The sequence below is a fragment of the Nycticebus coucang genome, chromosome 3, assembly GCF_027406575.1.
Source record: "Nycticebus coucang isolate mNycCou1 chromosome 3, mNycCou1.pri, whole genome shotgun sequence".
In the NCBI taxonomy this organism is placed as follows: Eukaryota; Metazoa; Chordata; class Mammalia; order Primates; family Lorisidae; genus Nycticebus; species Nycticebus coucang.
Window position 1 is genome coordinate 18,280,192 of NC_069782.1, and position 13,565 is coordinate 18,293,756.

The window sequence follows — 13,565 nt, forward strand, 5'->3', positions numbered from 1 at the left end:
GACTGACAAGGCAGATGGGTAAATGACTCTTTCCCATGTATTCTCAGTTAATCCCCCAAATCATCGAAGCATTGCATCTATATTATGAAATCAGAAACTGAATTCCAGGAAGTTAAGAATCATGGGATATAAATCCAGGTGGGCCTTATCTCCAAATTCATTGTTTGTCTTACAATTAAATAACCTATATGGTGAGGTACAGGCTAAAAGGCGGTAAAAGCAACTTGCAGTAGGGACCAAAAAAAGCGGTAATTTTCTGATAAGGACAAAGAAAGACTTCATTCATGAAACGTTCATCCAGAAAACTTTGAAATCCTGCTTGGGGGTACATGACTTCTGTGAAGACTTTCCTGATCAAACACTGAACTAGTCACAGTGTTTCAAGCCACATTAAAGACATCTGTTTACACGTCTGCCACCCTTAGAACTTCACTTACTGTGCACCTCTGGGCCAGAAGCTTTAGATAGTCTCATTAATCATCTCAATAGTCCTTTGGGATATGTATAGTCTTCACTTACAGATGAGTAACCAGGGTTAAGTGGCTGCCCAAGTTTTCACAACTAGGTGGGGATTTACACCTGCATGTTCTCTCTCCATCACAGAATTATTTACTCCAGGGGCAGGTCTTTGTTTCCCTGGTACCTGGCACAATGCCTTTCCTACAGAGGGCGCTCACTTGAGGTTGAATTCAACTGGCATCCAGAGGGCTTTAGAATGTTAGTGAAGTGGAGAAGGCAAGAGAGTTTAAGGTACTCTGGTGAATCAGTTTTCAGTGGTGGTGAAGCAGCCCTGATTTGCAGCAATGGCCAATTTCTTGGGTATAAATACCTTGGCTGATTTTGAGCTACCAACCGACTTACAAAATTCCTCAGTGTTTAACGATGGCTCTTGAGCTGGCAGGAGCTGGTTCTAGCACACCGTCCAAAGGCTCAAGGTCATCAGGTACAAGCTACTTTCGCTTCTGAGTCTTCTCTTCACAGCAATTCCCCAGACATAGACTTAACTACAACCACAGAAGAGGAGGATATTGTTCTACCTCTGCTAAAGCTCACCTTTATCAGAGCCCCACAATCTGTTCCAATTCCAAATGGTCTTAGGGTACACACATACCTTAAGATCCATCCTCTTCCTATTTTGTATCCAGTACCATTCAATCCATTCTGCCTTCAAATGTATGCAGGTTTCCTTTTTTGTAATTCTTTGAGCTAATCCCACAGCCTCATCTAGCTTTCTTTTGACAAGCAGTGTGGCCCAACAGTTGTAAGAACCAGCTCTGAAGTCGATAACCTAACTTTTCTGCTAGCAAGCTGTGTGCCTTTAGGCAAGTTCTGTTATCTCTCTGTGCCTCACTTTACTTGTCTATAACATAGTGATAGAGTATCAACACCTAATGTGGTGGACTCAGAAGGTGGTAGTCATTTAATAAATGAGTTGTTACCATCATTATGTCCTCATGCATGCTATAAATCCATGAAGACCTCGGTACGGTTAGAAGTTTGGATTTTCCCCTTTTATGAGCTAGTCATTCCAGTAACTGCCACAAAGGTGTTATATTAGACACTGATCAAAAGCTAGTTCAAGGAGTAACACATTCATGTTTCTTTTAATTAGCAGTCTGGCTAAGCACACCATTTTCCACAGCGCATACGTTCTCATTACTCAGAGCTTGTCTTTCCCTGGTAGAATAAAAAAAGAATTTTCTTAACCTGCTAAAAGGAGTAGAAAGAACATGAAGAATTTAAGAAATTAGTACATGCATTTTGTGTTACACGTACATACACACATAATGTACATATGCCGGTACATGCAAAATATTCCCCTTCTGCATGCCGCCTGCTTTAGGTCCTTCAGATCCCACTTCAGTCCTAGAAGAAAGGAAGAGTTCTTAATGTAGCAACCCATTACCCAGAAGCGCCTGAGGAGTACAGGCTCCATTCCAGTCAACTGTCAGCTGTCTTGCCTTATAAAACTGGAGATCAGTTCCTTCACCACCAGCCAAGGGGTTACGTGAGTATTAATAAGTGGTGGTAAACAGCTTTTAGGTCCTAAGATGAAAGAAGCACCATGTAGCTTATCACTATTATTATTATTTTTTTTTTGAGACAGAGTCTCACTTTGTCACCCTCAGTAGAGTACCATGGCGTCACAGCTCACAGCAACCTCCAACTCTTGGGCTTAAGTGATTCTCTTGCCTCAGCCTCCCAAGTAGCTGGGACTACAGATATCATCATTATTATTATTAACCTCTACGTTCTTAGACACTATTTGGTAGTTGATATTGAGAACATCCTCCTCCAACTTCTCCAAGAGTCAAAATTCCACAACACATGACACATGACATTAGTGGAGACCTATGGTCACCTCGTGGAGCTCATCCTGAAGTAGCCCTGGATCTTCCTGATTGGTAACTAATGCTCTAAATCCTCATTTGGAGTAAGAGTGACAGGGCAGTACCTGTGGTTCAAAGGGGTAGGGGACTGGCCCTGTATGCTCGAGGTGGCAGGTTCAAACCCACCCCTGGCCCAAAAACTACAAAAAAAAAAAAAAAAAAAAAGAGAGAGTGACTTATATCTCATTTAGACATATTAAGACCAATTTTTCCACTATAAATACAGATGGAACTTTGTAGCTCTCCACCAAAATATTTCTAAAGTCCTTCATCTACACACTTAAGATGCTTATTTAATCTTTCAATAATCTCAGGAACTCTCTGAGGCTGTGTTATAATAAAGAAGGTTGTAATGCCTTCTGCTCTTCTTGATAAGGTTCAATGTTTGCCATTTAATGGGTTTCTTCCTTCTCAGTGATAAATCATACCTTAAGACAGAGGTCAGTCATTGGCCTTCCTAAGTGGACAAGGTATTTTCCATCTCACTACCGTCATATAATGACCATACTAAAGTGTCTCTATACTTAATGATTTAAATAGGAGACAAATGTGGAAATGTGGTTTATAGTGGAAATTATCGTGTTAATCCCTTCAGAGGAACTGACCTCAGCAGTTCCACAATCAAAACCAAGAGGTTATTACTGTGGCATCACTAAATGGATTCTGAGGCGCAAGACTTCTCAAAATAAAGATTTCATTTCCCAGTCTCTTTTCAGCATATATAAAACTGGCTAAGTGACTAAATTCTGAACAATAGGATAAAAGCAAACTGTCATGTGAAACCTCTAAGAAATGTTCTTTTCTTTTCTTTCTCTTTTTTTTATTATTTTTTGAGACAGAGTCTCACTCTGTCACTTTGGGGAGAGTGCCATGACATCATAGCTCACAGCAAGAGCTCAAACTCTTGGACTCAAGTGATCCTCTTGCCTCAGCCTTCCAAGTACCTGGGATTATAGGTGCCCACCACAACACCCAGCTAGTTTTTCTATTATTAGTAAAGATGGGGTCTTTCTGTTGCTCAGGCTGGTCTCAAACTCCTGAGCTCAAGGGATCCACTTGCCTTGGCCTTTCTGGAGTGCTAGGATTACAAGCCTGAGCCACCATGCCCAACTCCAGGAAATGTTCTTATATGGAAAGGGTATGCCCTCCTTCAACCTTGGTCCAATTGATGGCTAGGGTTTGGACATCCACTTAGAATATAAGATGGAAGACAATGCTGAGGACTGTGAAACATGAAAATAAGAGGACTCAACACTGGAACAATGCTATGGAGTATCATATAAGTCTTGGACAGGCTGCCGCTATCCAGATTTCTTTTACGTAGAACAGAAACATGCTTATACAGACATACCTCATTTCACCGCACTTGTCTTTTCTGTGTATGAAAGATGCTATGTCTTTTACAAATTGAAGGCCCGTGGCTACCTGCAGCAAGCAAATCTTTGTGTGTCACTTTTCTACAGCATGTGCTCATTTCAAATCTCTGTCACATTTTGGTAATTCTCAAATATTTCAGATATCTTCATTATTGTTGTATCTGTGATCAGTGATCTTTGATGTCACTATTATAATTGTTTTGGGACACCACAAAGCATACCCATATAAAATGGAGAACTTAATTGACAAGGTGTGTATTCTGACTCTCCATACCAATTGGCTGTTCCCTGTCTCTCTTCCTGACCTCAGTTTTCTCTATTCCCTGAGACACAATTATAGCAAAATCATTAACCCTACACTGGCCTCTAAGTATTCTAATTAAAAAGCTAGAAATGATTAAGCTTAGTGAGGAGGCATGTCGAAAGCCAAGATAGGCTAAAAGCTCAGCCTCTTGCACCAAGTGAATGCAAAGGAAAAGTTCTTGAAGGAAATTAAAAGTGCTCCTCCAGTGGACACATGAATGATAAGAAAGTGAGACGTCTTTATTGCTGATATGAAGGAAGTTTTAGTTGTCTGGATAGAAGATTAAACCAGCCATAAAATTCCCGTAACCCAAAGCCTAATACAGAAAAAGGCTCTAACCCTCAATTCTAAGAAGGGTGAGAGAAGTGAGGAAGCTACAAGAGAAAAGTCTGAAGATAGCAGGAGTTAGTTCATGAGATTTAAAGAAAGAAGCCACCTCCATAACATAAAAATTTAAGGTGGGGCGGCGCCTGTGGCTGGGTAGGGCACTGGCCCCATATACTGAGGGTGGCAGGTTCGAACCCACCCCCAGCCAAACTGCAACAAAAAATAGTCGGGTGTTGTGGCGGGCACCTGTAGTCCCAGCTACTCAGGAGGCTGAGGCAAGAGAGTAGCCTAAGCCTAGGAGTTGGAGGTTGCTGTGAGCTGTGATGCCACAGCACTACCAAGGGTGACAAAGTGAGACTCTGTCTCAAATAATAATAATAGTAATAATAAAAATAAAATAAAATAAAAATTCAAGGTGAAATAGCAAGTGCTGATATAGAAGCTATAGCAAGTTATACAGAAGACCTAGCTAAGGTAACTGATGCAGGTGGCTATGTTAAACAACAGATTTTCAATACAGATGAAACAATCTTCTATTGGGAGAATATGCCATCTAAGAATTTCAGAGCTTGAGAGAAGTCCATGCCTAGCTTCAAAGCTTCAAAGCACAGGCTGATTGTCTTGTTAGGGGTCAATGCAGCTGGTGACTTTAAGTTGAAGCCAATGTTCATTGAACACTCTCAAAATGTGAGGGCCCCTAAGATTTACGCTAAATCTACTCTGTGCTATAAAAATGGAACAACAGGCTCCGCGCCTGTAGCTCAGCCGTTAGGGCACCAGCCATATATACCAGGGTTGGCGGGTTCAAATACAGCCTGGGCCTGCTAAACAACAATGACAACTACAACAAAAAAATAGCCGGGCGTTGTAGACCCAGCTACTTGGGAGGTTGAGGCAAGAGAATTGCTTAAGCACAACAGAGTTTAAGATTGCTATGAGCTGTGATGCCATGGCACTCTACCCAGGGCGACATAGTGAGACTCTGCCTCAAAAACAAACAAACAAACAAAAATGTAACAACAAAACCTAGGTGACAGCACATTTGTTTACAGCATGGTTTCCTGAATATTTTAAGCTCACTGTTGAGACCTACTGCTCAGAAGAAGAGATTTCTTTTTTGTTTTTCTTTTGTAGAGACAGAGTCTCACTGTACCGCCCTCGGGTAGAGTGCCTTGGCATCACACGGCTCACAGCAACCTCTAACTCTTGGGCTTACGCGATTCTCTTGCCTCAGCCTCCCTGAGCAGCTGGGACTACAGGCGCCTGCCACAACGCCCGGCTATTTTTTTGGTTGCAGTTTGGTCGGGGCTGGGTTTGAACCCGCCACCCTCGGCATATGGGGCCGGCGCCCTACTCACTGAGCCACAGGCACCGCCCAAGAAGAGATTTCTTTTAAAATATACTGCCGTGACAATGCACCTGGTCACCCAAGAGCTCTGATGGAGATATATACAAGGAGATTAATGTTATTTCCATGTCTGCTAATATAACATTCATTCTGAAGCCATGGATCAAGGAGTACTTTCCACTTTCCCACTTTATTATTTAAGAAACATATAAGGGGGCGGCGCCTGTGGCTTAAGGAGTAGGGCGCTGGTCCCATATGCCGGAGGTGGCGGGTTCAAACCCAGCCCCGGCCAAAAACCACAAAAAAAAAAAAAAGAAACATATAAGGCTATAGCTGCCATAGATGGTGATTCCTCAGATGGATCTGGGCGAAGTAAATCGAAACCCTTCTGGAAAGGATTTACCATTCTAAATGCCATTCAGAACATCTGTGATTTATGGGAAGAAGTCAAAATAGTAACATTAATAGGAGTTTGGAAGAAGTTGTTTCCAACCCTCAGGGATGACTTTGGGGGGCTCAAGACTTCAGAGGAGGAAGTAACTCACCTGGGGTAGAAATAGCTCAAGAACGAGAATTAGAAGTGGAGCCTGCAGACATGACAGAATTGCTATAATCTCAGGATGAAACTTGACTGGATGAGGAGTTGCTTCATAAGAATGAGCAAAGAAAGTGATTTCTTAAGACAGAGTCTACTCCTGGTGAAGATGCTACGAACACTGTTGAAATGACAACAAATGATTTAGAATATGGCATAAACTTAGTTGATAAAGCAGAGGTAGGGTTTGAGAGACAATTTTGAAAGAAGTTCTACTATGGGGAAAAATGCTATCAAAGAGCACTGCACATTACAGAGGATCTGTTATGAAAGGAAAAGTCAATCAATGTCACAAACTTCATTGCTGTCTTCTTTTAAGAAACTGCCACCGCCACCCCAACCTTCAGCAAACCCTAACCTGATCAGTCCGCAACTATCAATACTGAGAAAACCTTCCACAGCAAATAGATGATTCAGTGAAGGCTCAGATGATTATTAGCATTTTTAGCAATAAAATATTATCTAATTAAAGTACATTTTTTAGACATAATGTTATTGCACACTTAGTAGACTATAGCATAAATATAACTTTTATATGCAAGGCAAAACCGAAACATTTTTTGCAACTTGTTTTACTACAATATTTGCTTGATTGCAATAGTATGGAACGAAACCTGCACCATTTCCAAGGTATGCCCATCACCTCGTTTAAGCCACCATTGTTTTGGGTTTGCCGTTGCATGTGGCCAAATCTAATCCTAATTATGACATTTACATTGTAGGAAACACATTTACAAAAATAAATAAAGCAAAAGAAGAAAAAGAGTCTTCCAGAATATAATCATTTAGATGTAATCAAGATCTAAGGCTCTCATTTCACTCCGCAGACATTCCCAGAATGCTCTTTTTTTTTTTCCAGACAGTCTCACTTTGTAGCCCTCAATAGAGTGCAATGACATCACAGCTCACAGCAACCTCAAACTCTTGGGCTTAAGCAATTCTCTTCCTTCAGGGTAGTAGCTGGGACTACAGGTGCCCACCACAATGCCCAGCTATTTGTTTAGAAATGAGGTCTCACTCTGACTCTGGCTCAGGCTGGTCTCAAACTCATGAGCTGAGGCAATGCACACACCTCAGCCTACCAGAGTGGTAGGATTACAGGTGTGAGCCACCATGCCCATCCCAGAATGCTTCAACCTTCACCTATAGATAAAATCTTACCTAATGTATATTTCTAGCTCATACGGATCTATATACCCACCAGCCTATACGTCTGCTTTGGACAATCCCTTGTCTAAAGCCAAATTCAGCCACTTACATAGTCTAAATCCTACATACTCTTTCTTTTTTTTTTGAGACAGAGTCTCACTACATCACCTTGGGTAGAGTGCCGTGGGTCACAGGTTACAGCAACCTCAAACTCCTGGGCTCAAGAGATTCTCTTGTCTCAGCCTCCCAAGGAGCTGGGACTACAGGCACCCGCCAGAAGGCCCGGCTATTTTTTGGTTGCAGTTGTCATTGTTTTAGCTGGCCCGGCCCGGGTTCAAACCCACCAGCCTCCGTGTATGTGGCCAGAGTCCTAGCCACTGAGCTACGGGAGCGGACCCCCTATGTACTCTATTAGTGAATGATACCATCGTTCTCCCTTCTTCGTGACAGAAATCTGGGCAGCATCCTTGACTTCTCCTGCCACTATATCCCACCCTGGATTGATTATCGATCTTCCTTATCAAAACTTTACTTTCTTAAGAGCTAGTTCTGATTCACTTATGTTTCATCAGTACCTACTGGGCTGGCAAGACAGATGTACAAATATTGGAATGATTATTCATGGTTTTATGTTTTTCTTTCCAGTCTTTTTCCCATGCTTTTTGAAGTAAGACATAATTATTCTACAAAAACTATTTTAAACCCTTTATTTTTTTCATTAAACATTATAGCATAGAAAATTTCCTCTTGCTATTAATACTCTCTACGAATCGTTTTTAATGTCTGGGTAATATTATATGAGTTAGCAGCTACTACCAAGCACTGTCTATGTGTCAGGAAAATGCAGTAGGCATTTTACATACGTCCTCATTAGATCCCCACGTTATAGATAAGGAGACAAAGGCTGAGAGGAGCAAAGGGCCCTCTGCTTGTGGCGACTCCAGCTAATAACCCACAATAGATCATAAGCCCGTGGAAGACAGAATTCATATCACTTATATGTAAGAGCAGAAGATTCCTATCACTTACATCTAAGAGCAGGTCCTCATATACTTGTTGAAAGAATTAAAAAATCAACAACTGACTAGAATGTATACCTGTCAATTAAAAAGAGGTTTGTCTTGCTTTATGAAAAACTTAATCTGAATCTATCCTTTTCATACCTAAATACATTGGGAAGGAGCCAAATTAAACACTATGTTAGATGCGTTACAAGCATTATCCTAAGCCAGGCATAGTGGCACACGTTTGTAGTCCCAGCTACTCTGGAGGCTGAGGGAGGAGGATCTCTTGAGTCCAGGAGTTAGAACGCATCCTGGGCAAAACAGCAAGACCCCATCTCAAAACAGAAACAAAAACAAAAAATCCCACATTATCCTCTTTGATCCTAACAACTCAACCAGAGGAGTAATACTATCCTTAATTGTCATGGATTTGAACCCAGGTCTGTAAGATACAAAAGTATATTTTCTACTTCCTATTTAGGAGAAACCATTTAATAAAACATGTGGGTTATTTTCTTAAATGGATAGTCAGCTTTCTTACACTCCTTATGTTTATTCTGAAATATAAATTTACTTGAATAGAGGTATGTGTGTATAGATTATTATATGAATGCTTTATAATCACTGGTCTCCACTCCTCTTAGTCCATTTATATAAGAGTAAAGCACCCACTAGGGGCCCAATCTATGCAGTGATTATTTCCATGAATAGCACCTAATGCATTTGTTGGAAGCTGCCTGGCTGTGTGTGTGTAGGAGTTAGTGGGGAATGCCATGATCAACAGGATCAGAAACACAGATTAGATAAGAGAACAGTTCAGCATTGATTAAAAGCCTAGACCAGCAGTTCTCAACCTGTGGTCGTGACCCACAGGAACTGTATTAAAGGGTCACCGCTTGAGGAAGGTTGAGAACCACTGGCCTAGACATTGGAACTAAATTTCCTTTTTTCAAGCTTTGGCTCTGTTGTATGACTGTGAGCAAGTTATCTAATTTCTTTGTGCCTTCATGTCCTCATCTGTGAAATGGAGATAATAGTAATATCTATCTCACAAAACTATGTAATTAAATTAGTTAATGCTTAAAGTGGTTCATAGAGATTGCTTAGTAGAGTTTCCTCCTATTATTATTCTATGAGGAACATGAACAGGCAATTCATATAGTGTAATACAACATATTAGGAAAAAATGTCATGCCTCATTAATAATTAAAGTGATACAACAAACATGTTTTGCCTCTTAAATTGGCAAACAACAATTTTTTAAAACCTATTATTATTTCTTACTACTCACTAAGTACAGGTAACTCATTGAGCCTGTAAAGTTATAGATTAGTACACATCGTTCATTTCTGTGCTTGGAGCACAGAAACATTCATACACAGAAAACCATTCCAGGAATCTATCCTAAGAAAATAATTCTAAATACAGCAAAAATTCTCTGTACAAAGAAAAATATTTATTTCTTTTTTTTGAGACAGTCTCACTTTGTCACCCTTGGTAGAGTGCTGTGGCGTCATTGCTCACAGCAACCTCAAACTCTTGGGCTTAAGAGATTCTCTTGCCTCAGCCTCTCAAGTAGCTGGGACTATAGGTGCCCGCCACAACACCCACCTAATTTTAGAGACAGGGTCTCACTCTTGCTCAGGCTGGTCTACAACTGGTGATCTCAGGCAATCCACCCGCCTTGGCCTCGCAGAGTGCTAGGATTATAGGCGTAAGCCACTGTGCCTGGCCCAAAATATTTCTAACCCATTATTCCACAAAGGCAAAAAATTGATAAAAGACTAGTTGGCCAACCATAGGTAGAATGGCTAACATATGTTTCTGCATCCAGTTTGTTGCAATACACGTTGTTTTGGTAAAAGTAAATGGAAAATCTTGTTTCACACAGAAAAGTAATTAGAAAAGAAGGGATATTTAATAGATTTCAAATGACTCCATTCACTAAATGCAGATATTCCAATTGTTGACATATTTTAACATGTAGTATAAAAATTACCCAATAAACGTTATCAATCTCATCAAAAAGGTGTGTAAGTATTGAGAAACTATTGAGTTCACATGGCCGATATATTTTAATTTTCACCTGAAAGCTCAAATGTTATCACTGCTAACAAATACTGTCAGTTGTCTTCCTTGAAGTGACAAAGTCACTTTGTTATTTTAGGGGAAATGTCTGCCAAATACCCAAATCTGAACATAGTTTGACTCAATCATTCAAGTACGCACCTGACCCTTCAACAATATGGGTCTGAACTTCATGGGCCCATTTATACATGAATTTTTTTCAGAAATACAGTCAGTCCTTCATATCTGCTAGTTCTACAGACCTGCAACCAAACAAAGGTTGAAAATACAGTATTCTACAGATGGGACATCAATAGATACAAGGACTGACTCTTCTATCTGCGGGTTCCTTACTATGGTACTTGAGTATGCACAGATTTTGGTATCTACTGGGGTTCTGAAATTAATTCCCCACAGATACAGAGGGAGGACTGTATGTGGTGTTCCACAAAGAAACAAAAAAAAAAAAAGGAAAGGAAATAGTTCAGTTTGCAATTCAAACTATTAATTGCACAAGCGTTTTTCCTTGAGAAACCATAGTACTTCATGCAGCAAAAACATTTTATGCATACCTTCCTCATGGCATAATACTAAAAGGATGTATACTCACAGGGTTGAGATTAAATAAGGTTCATAATTTTTACTACTTCACGGAGACATTTTCTTTTGCTATATGTGGTGATGCAGAATATGATGACCACTAGTACAGTTTGGTGCCCCTACCCCTGCCTTGATCCATGCTATGAACAGGTTTACCCACCATTACTTTTCCACAATCAATACTAACATCAAAACAGGAAAGCTGGTAAATAAATGTCTTATTTTTATGACATTTATTTTTGACATTTAGTTTTGACCTAAAGGACCCCTAAAAGGTCAAAGGCACTGCCAGGGGTCTTCAGATCATACTTTGAAAACTACTGCCTTATTCTATAAATCCTGGTTTGTCCCTGAAAGCTGCTCGTGTTCTAGACTAAAAGAAAGCATAGGAAGGAAGATAACTTCTTATGTGTGATGAACAAAAGTGAGGACCCAGAGAATCCTCACCTCCTTTAGCTAACAAAAATGCTACCATTGTTTTTGGTTTTTTTTTTTTTTTTTTTTGAGATAGAGTCCCACCCTCTGCCCTGAGCAGAGTGCAATAATGTCATAGCTCACAGCAACCTCAGACTTGGCTGTGGGCATCCTGCTGCCCCAGCCTCTGGAAGCTGCTGGGATTACAGGCACCCGCCACAATGCCCAGCTATTTTTTTGGGGGGGGGGGGGGTTGTAGTTGTCATTGTTGTTTGGCAGGCCCAGGCTGGATTCAAACCTACCAGGTCCAGAGTATGGGGCTGGCGCCCTAGCCGCTAACTACAGGTGCCAAGCTTGTTTTCATTTTTTTTTTAAGGAGTCAGGATCTCATTCTCCCCCAACAAGTCTCAAGCAATTCTCTCGCCTCAGCCTCCCATAGTGCTGGGATTACAGGCATGAGCCGCCATGCGGGGCCACTATTCTTTGACTACAAGGCTGGTTCTAGTTAAACCTAACCCAACTTATATACATTAGGTTTTCTTAGGCAGTAGGACTTCAGCACAGGGTAAGTGGCAGCTCCCACCCATGATCTATGGATTTATAGCCTCTTTCATAAAAAAGGGAAGAAGGGTCCTGCCTCATTACAGTTGCCAGAACTGAAATTCCAAAGTCTTGGCACTGCCTTTTATGATCTTCCCGCCATCCTTTGGCACCCTTTCAGCCTCTTCCGCTTCCAACTCATGCCTCCCAAGCACTTAGTACCTCTATCCTGCCATCTCTCGCAACATTAACTTCTTTATTTTTCTTATAGCTGAAGAACATTGCTCTTTTTTTTATCTTGTGTTAGTTTAATTAGCTTATTTGGTCCCTAAGCCACACCAAGTGGTAAGTAACTTAAGTTTCCCAGAAAAACTTATATTTTTAAAAGGTGACTTTTGCTCAGATAAAATTTTATTTATTGGCATTTTCTTCCTCATATACTATGGAGTAGTTAGAGGTAACGGTCTTCCTAACGAGTGCCCCCCCCTTCACTTCCTTGATGAAGAAAGAAAAAGGTCATGGTAGGGGAGACAGACAACATGGTATTATGGAAAGAACACTGATTGTAGAATTAGGCCTGTGTCCAAATTATAGATTCACTACTTATATGACATTAGGGAAGATAGTTGACTTCTCTGGGATTCAATGTCCTTCTTTGTAATATCTTCCTTGTAGAGTTCTTGGGAAGATTAATGGCTTTTATACTAAACCCATCAGAGTATCCACAAAACAGCAAGCATTCAATATATGGTTTTCCCTATGGTACAAAAATCTGTTTTTAGAAGTATCCAGCTATAATGTTTTGCCACACAATTATCTCCTTCCTGACCCTAGAAATGAATCTTTAGCCCAATTATTCGTATCACCCAATTACCACGTATCTTTCTCTCCCTAGCTGAATCCCCTCTCTTGTCATATTCTTTTGGGGACTGAGTAAAGACTCTAAACACCCAGGACTCTGCTTCCCTCAAGCTACTAGGCATGAAAGTTGTCTCTTCTTCCTAATCTGGAGGGACTTAACTTTCCTAATTGCAGTGCTGGGCAGATTCTTAATAATGTTTGTCTGTGGACCCTTGGGATTTTCTGACCACAAACAAAGAGTATGAGCTCCTAGAAAGAAGCTTTCCATTAAACTCTACCAAGCTTTCTTTCCCTGGGATTTCCAGCTTAACACAACTATTTCCCAGTAGCTCCTTTCATGGATCTTTATCTTTACTTATCTTTATATGTCTGTGCCTCAATTTCTAAACGCACTCAGTTTACACTCAAATACTATTTGGTATAATTGTCAGAAAGGAGACAAATTTGCAAAAAGCAACAAAGTTACCCTAAAATCATCAAATACTGTACCTGTAACTAGATTCATGAAGGAAGAATGATTTCAGTAACAGGAAACTCTGAGTAATGTAAAGGAGATATACTACATAAAGGCTAAAGGTAAATCCGATTAA